The following is a 7,033-nucleotide window of genomic DNA, read 5'->3' on the forward strand; positions in this document are numbered from 1 at the left end:
CTAGGAACCGCACGTTCACCTATTATTTATTTTTCATTTCTTCTTATTAAAATCTTGTAATTGATCCATTGGAGCTAACACGGAAACTAGGTAAATAAATTTTGTAAGTTAATATATACAGAATAAAACAACATGGAAAGTTAGATTCCACACCCTTCCCTCCACCAAATAATTGCCTGCATCTTGACTAGAAAAATCAGACAACTATATATCTTATAACATATATTAAGAAATTAATAGAGACCAGTAGACAAAAATTTAAATCATGGGGTTCTCCCCTTGTTGTCAATGTTTTTGGCAGAGGAAGCAACTTGATATGATTTAGATCTCTGTTTGGTTTTCCTAGAGCAGAAAGAATCACACAGGTACTTTTAATATAACATGACCAACTAAAATTTTCATCTTCTAATTCTAACAATATTATGCAAACTTTTATTTTAACTATTTTGGTGTTGGCATGCCTCTAGGGTCTACCAATTCTATATAGTTTAATTATTTGCATGTGTGTGTGTGTTTTTTTTTTTTTTTTTGCAAAAGGGTAGTAAAGAGCTGCCCATAATATAATTAAAAGAGAAGGTAACCAAAGTACATCAAGAGGAAAAAGATGGGGGACATAAACCAAAATCCCAGTAAGCAACAAACCTAAAGCTAGGAAGCCCTCGTTTGTTTCTAACAAAATCCTCCCTAATATCCTCATGTACATAGCTAAACACAGTTAGGTGTTGTGCAGACAAGCCAATATTGGCAAGTTTGTCTACCCTATATATATATGAGAAGAAGAAAAATCCATAGACTTAGTAATAAGCAGACAGTGGTACCATCCTTGCCTTAATTTCCAAGGCATTGTTAAAGACTTTGAACTAAAAGCTTGGACAACAAGTTTTGAATCTGTTTCTAACCAAATTTTCCTCCAGTATACTAGGTTGTTTTCCACAGCCCGCCAATCCGCTCAAACCAATTGCAACACCATCACATATACATTTAATCCAATCAAAAATTGGAGGTTGCTATATTACTTCAATTTCAGTACCTTTATGCCTCAAGTTCTCTTCAGATCGGAAGAAGAGAGAATATGTCGTGTATGGTGTATTGGGGACAACAACCTAGTATACTTTGATGATCAATTTGTATTTTCCATTATTTCGTTCATGGGTCATCGTGAAATCCACTCATATTAAGTCCATATTAGAAGAAGACAAAATTTGTTTGATGTTCTTCAGAGCATTGACTTCATCCATTAGAGCTTGTCTTCATATCAAAGCTTGTCTTCAATTCTTGGGGCATCCGGACTAGATTTTGACTTTTTGTTGACTATTTATGTTTTCATTAGTTTTCAGCTGCAATATTAGCCTTTCTATGTTTGCACAATTCTGAACTTCTGTCAAAAATAATAATAATGTTTGCACCATTCTGAACTATCGTAGTTTACTGTGTACGTTGTGATATAATTAAAGAAGATATCTTCTATAATGTTTTTTTTTTTTACAAAAACAAAACGATATTTATTCATTCAAATTGATAAAATACATCAGATACAATAATATGATCAACATCGTTAAAAATATAAAGGGTGAATCGCAAACAAACTCGCAGTATACAAGTTATTAGCATACAACGACAAAATGCTACAAATAATATGATAAAATCTAAATCACCGGAATATCCATGATCTTGGATCTGCAACGTTGACGTCCAAATTATTGATTGAATTTGTGATTGACTGAAGTTGATCTTTCAATATGAACCAATTAAACACCGCAACAAGATGTGAATTGAAACAACACCGCACAAGACGACAAACAAGACAACACCGCACTCAGACGGTGAAACCATAAAAGAAAACAAGAAAAAACTTGATATGTGAAAATCACTTATTCATATCGAAAGAAATGGGAAAAAAGATGCAGTGAGATGATTTTAGTTCAAAAATGACCAAAAACCACTCCTCCTTAATGAGTGAAAGAGAAAGTGAACTTAGAGAGAAATTGGAGATTCTCTCGCTGGAAGGTTTTAGGAATTTACATTATTCTATATATGTTTGCTTTGGCTATGATTTGGAATTTGATTTGGTTTTGTGGATTCTTTGGGAGGTGAGTAATGGTTGCATTTTATTTAACCAGTTGGTCGATATTGGCTTAATATTGAAGCTCATAGAGATTAGATATTTTTTTTTAGGGATCATAGAGATTAAATATTGAAATTTGTTTTTGCGAGTTCTTATGTTAAAAGATCATGATGAAAATATTTCACCAAACAAGTAACCACTTACTCATATCATTTATAGGGTTAAATATATAACTGAACTAGAATGAAATTAATAGACAGTGTAAGTTTGTCTTAGACATGTTCTTCCTAGGTATGCAAATGAGGTTTTTGTTTTTTATTTTTGTGAGAAATATTTTTTCCAAATGGCAAAAATTTTGGGATGAAAATTTTACAATGTTGGGGAAAAATTAACATGTAATATTATATGAATAATCAATTTGAAAAACCTCAAGAATATGATTATTTTCTCTTATACAATGTTGTGTTCTTTATTGTTGTAGATGTTTTGTTTCTAAGACTTGTTCATTTCAGAAGTTTGTAAGACTTGTTAGTTTGACAATATAATTGAATTATAATTCCATTTTGCTTTAAATATTTTGTAGTACATATAATAAATAATAAAAACCTTTTATTACAAAATAATATATTTATTTAACGCAACAATATTATTTGTAAAAGAAAATTACCTATACCAACGGATAATGTCGCCCTAAACCCACGAAAACATGTGGTAGGTAAATCTATCGTGTAGGTACATGCTTTTGGGACAGAACTTCGTCGTTGGTATAGGAAATCAAAATTGACATAACTAAATACCAATGCTTTTTTAAGATTTATTAATGGGTTTTTGCCATTTGTATATGTTAAATTCTATGTAGTGTAGGAGCACTCGGTGGGATGATATCAAGTGAAGTAAAACAGAGTGCATTTCATACAAATACAATTGAATTGAAAATCTAGAGAAAGTACAAATCGAAATTTGAACTGAATTGTAGAAATTGAAATATCAGGACGCACAAATAATATTATTCACTTAGATATAACATCATTATGTTTTAACTAGCTGATATATCGTACTTGCAAAAATTCTTAATACACCACATATATATAGGCTTTGTCACCTTTGGACAATCATCAACAGTAACACAACGAATTTTAACTGCAGTTTCAATTAAGAAAAAATTATTACTAAAAGGTGGTAAAATATATTGTGTAAGAAAAAATTATCAAAGTATAAGAAGGTGTGAAAAATGGCATACGATGTTCCGCTTCAACAAGGAATAGAGAAAGAAATATGATCAAAGTATAAACAAAGATGAGAAATTGTGCCATACTTTTCCTCCTTTGGATGTGATAAAAGTAATTATTTTTGTTCGTTTTATAAGTAAAATTTCACGCTCTGACATGAATTAAATAATTGTTAGTACCTTGAATTTCTTTTTATCGTAACCAATTAAATAAAAAGCCAACCAGGATTAAGGTCTGGACCTATTGACATGTGTTTTTGTTGTACTTTCGAGTTGTAACAAGCCATTTACAAAATTATAATTAATATTAAATGTCTCTAATCGAGTAATAATTGGTGAAAGAAAGTTGATTTTGGTTCTAAATAGGACCAAATACATCCATTTTATTAGAACAATTATTTATATTTTTTTTCAACAAAGACCGATTATTTAGTTATAATTAGAGATGGAGGAAATATATTTTTTATTTATATATTTTAGCCTTTTGTATATGATAGAAATGAATGGTAAAAAAAATATATGTATAAACGCATCGAAGAGGTGAGAGCACATTTTTTATTAATTAAAATACTATTGGATGAGTTTTTTTTTTTCGAGCATGTTATATTAAACTTACTACATATTACATGTTGATGTTATATGAGTTGAGAAAATATTGTTATCTTGCATGAGGAAAGAAAGACAATTAATTAATTTTTTGGAAAGCCAAGAGATAGGTGAGGCATTAAGGTGAGTCTAAAAGACACCCCATCATATGCCGCCTACTCAAATATATTATTAAAAAATGGAAAAAATATATACAAGAGGTCGGGACAAACCAAAACACTCAAAAAAGAGCCCCTAAAAAAACACTCAAAAAAGAAAAGAAAAAAAACAAGGGAAAAAAATAAAAAAATAGAAAAAAGTAAATAAAAAAAAGGCTCTAAAAGAAAAAGGTGCTGCTCAACCACCACTGGGTTTACCTACCCTTAGATCTAATGTTGTAGGAATTGAGTTGTTTGAGTTATTTCTTATGCTTCTTCGTCAGATAAGACATAATAGGATGTCGGAATCTTTACCTTAAATAAGGCATAAGATGAGTGAGACGTAAGGGAATTCACCTCATTCCTTTACGTTCCTACTCATTTTATACGAGGGAATTCAATGTGAAAATCTATATAGATGATTTTGTAGAATACACGTGTTGTTGTCTTCATTCTTTTGAGTTTTCGAACAGACTTGCAAATTTTTACACTAAGTATACCACTTCAATGCCAACATTTTCGGCAAACTTTCAAGAATTAAATTTAAATCCAACATCATGATGATACCACATATATTTGGGGAGAATGTAATGTATATGAAATTAAAACTAAATAAAATTGTGTAGTTGTCAAATTTATTTATTCAATACGCAGTTTTTATTCAAATTCACGCTGAGTTTATTTAGTCTTTATTCAAATTTATTTCTTCAATACACAATTTTTATTAGAATTCACGCTGAGTTTATTTAGTCTTTATTCCAATTTATTTACTTAATACGCAATTTTTATTCGAATTCACTTTATTCAAATTTATTTATTCCATACGCAATCATAAAATAAATGCAAATATAAACAAAAATAAATGAATAAAAATAATGGGCATAAAATCTCATTTTATTGATATAATGGTTTCATTTACAATGAGGTAAAATTAAATCTGCATAAAAAAAAGGCTTAATTGCAGTTTTAGCCCCCTAACTATTCCAAAGTTGCGATTTTGGCCCCCTAAGAAAAAAAAACTACAAAACCGCCCTCTAAGTTTTGCAACTGTGGCAGTTTTGGCCCCCAAGACCAATCACTACTAAAAAAACAAAAATTAGTGAGGAAAAACACGAAATCCCTCTCAAATTCCGTCACTAAATTTTGCGACCAAAGAATTTGTGAGGGATTTTCTTTTTTCCGTCACTAATTTCCCTCTCTAATTTTGCTTTTTCTAGTAGTGAATTTTGACTCGGTCTACGCTGATGTGACACCCTAAGTGAGGTGCCACGTGTCTTTTTGGGGGCGTGAGTTAAAACATACGTTAAAACTGCGTGAGTTAAAACATAGGTTTTAACTACACTTAATGAGGTCAAAAAACGTGTAAAAACTTATAAAAAAAACGTGTAAAATCAATTAAATTTCATTGATCACCGTCCAAAAAAATGTGTTCTTGGTGCATGAACAACCGGCCAATTTGCGTGAGTTAACTCATGCCACCGGCCAAAGGTGCGTGAGTTAACTCACGTTGCATGCATGGGTAGCATGAGTTAACTCACGCAGAGGTACTAACTGTTGGGTAAAGAGTAGAACTCTAATGATATGATTTTGAGTATAGCAAAACTGACAGAGCAATTGTTTTAGTCTTGATGTATGCGGGTTCAAGTCCCAGTTTTTCCATTTTGATTTTTTTTTTTATCATTAATATTAACACTATCTGCTAAAAAAATTGGCAGCCTTTGAGCCAAAATAGGTTAATGAAAGCCAATGAACCAAATGAGCACTCTGACATTAATTATCTTAAAATTACATAAAACTTACATGATTAGGAACCCAATTTTTTTTATAAATATTAGTTACAAAGGATGTTTATGTTATGTTATTTGTTATAATCAAAATAGATGATGAATTTTTTAAAAAATGTTGCACTTGTTTACTAGTGGCCGATTTTTATTATTAGAACCTAGCCTCCAATTTGATCGGAACGGCCCTAGTTGCGCATAGCAGAATAAGTAGCTCATGTTGTGACTCCAACGGCCATTGGGTTGTATTTTTACTATGATTTTATGCATCCCCATTGGAGTCAGAGGCGTTCTCCAGTTCTGAGGTTATAGTAGTAGGATAAGTTTCATAATGTTGAACAAGTTCGAAAACTGTTCGGAATTGTATATTAATGCTATAGGCCGAATTATTTAAATGACTTTTTACAACTCCAAAGTACTAAAAATTATTTAATTATAATTTTTTAAATGACTTTTTACAACTCCAAAGTACTAAAAATTATTTAATTCAAGTAAACACAGCATGCCATGTTTACTTATAAAACAATCAAAAATAATTCATTATTACTTCCAAAGGAGTAAAAATATGGCTAAATTTGTCAAGTTTATTTATGCTTTGATCATTGTACTTTCTCTATTTCTTGTTGAAGCGCAAACCCGTCGTATGCCATTTTTAACACCATTTTCTATTTTTTTTATTTTGTCTTATAAACAATATTTTATTATCTTTTAGTAAAAAAAAATTCTTAATTGACGATGCAGTTAAAACTCGTTGTGATACTATCAAAGATTGTCCAAAGGTCCAATTCCCTGTTATTATGAAGTGTATTAATAATGAATGTTGCTACGATATACATTGTTCCATGTGGTGATCACATCAAACGTTTCTCTTGTCATCAGTTTGCATCAGTTATGTCCCCATGTAATGTTGTGTTTGATTGTATCTTATGACTTTGTTTTTGTTCCCTGAAATACTTGTTTTCTGGATTTGAGAATCTGAATTAATGAAAAAAGAAGTTAGCAACTTTTGATTCATGGCTGAGACGACTATGGCTATTGTTTTAGGATTTTAGGATCCCAATTTGGGAAAAAACATTTAGCCATTGCTTAACCATTGTTAAAACAATGCTCTGACTATTTATTTATTTTTTCATTTTAAATGTAGGAGAAAACCTCATTTTAGATTATAATAAAACCAGAAAATGCAGTCCCGTGAGCATTAGCTCAGTTGGTAGGA

At 30.7% G+C, this 7,033-nt stretch overlaps 3 long non-coding RNA genes across 3 annotated transcripts; 2 read left to right on the plus strand and 1 right to left on the minus strand.

The window, feature by feature from the left end:
- The first annotated feature begins 251 nt into the window (after positions 1-251).
- Positions 252-1,415, plus strand: LOC146916873 (uncharacterized). Its single transcript, XR_015015344.1, has 2 exons — positions 252-365; positions 915-1,415. It is a non-coding gene; the product is annotated as an uncharacterized LOC146916873 (long non-coding RNA).
- A 1,539-nt stretch (positions 1,416-2,954) lies between these two features.
- Positions 2,955-3,699, minus strand: LOC146916874 (uncharacterized). Its single transcript, XR_015015343.1, has 2 exons — positions 3,306-3,699; positions 2,955-3,205 (listed from the first exon to the last, which is right to left on the minus strand). It is a non-coding gene; the product is annotated as an uncharacterized LOC146916874 (long non-coding RNA).
- A 2,626-nt stretch (positions 3,700-6,325) lies between these two features.
- Positions 6,326-6,831, plus strand: LOC146916875 (uncharacterized). Its single transcript, XR_015015346.1, has 2 exons — positions 6,326-6,458; positions 6,559-6,831. It is a non-coding gene; the product is annotated as an uncharacterized LOC146916875 (long non-coding RNA).
- The last annotated feature ends 202 nt before the right edge of the window (positions 6,832-7,033 follow it).

This window comes from Medicago sativa, chromosome 6 (genome assembly GCF_051527215.1).
Source record: "Medicago sativa cultivar Bolivia chromosome 6, Bolivia_mono, whole genome shotgun sequence".
NCBI lineage: Eukaryota > Viridiplantae > Streptophyta > Magnoliopsida > Fabales > Fabaceae > Medicago > Medicago sativa.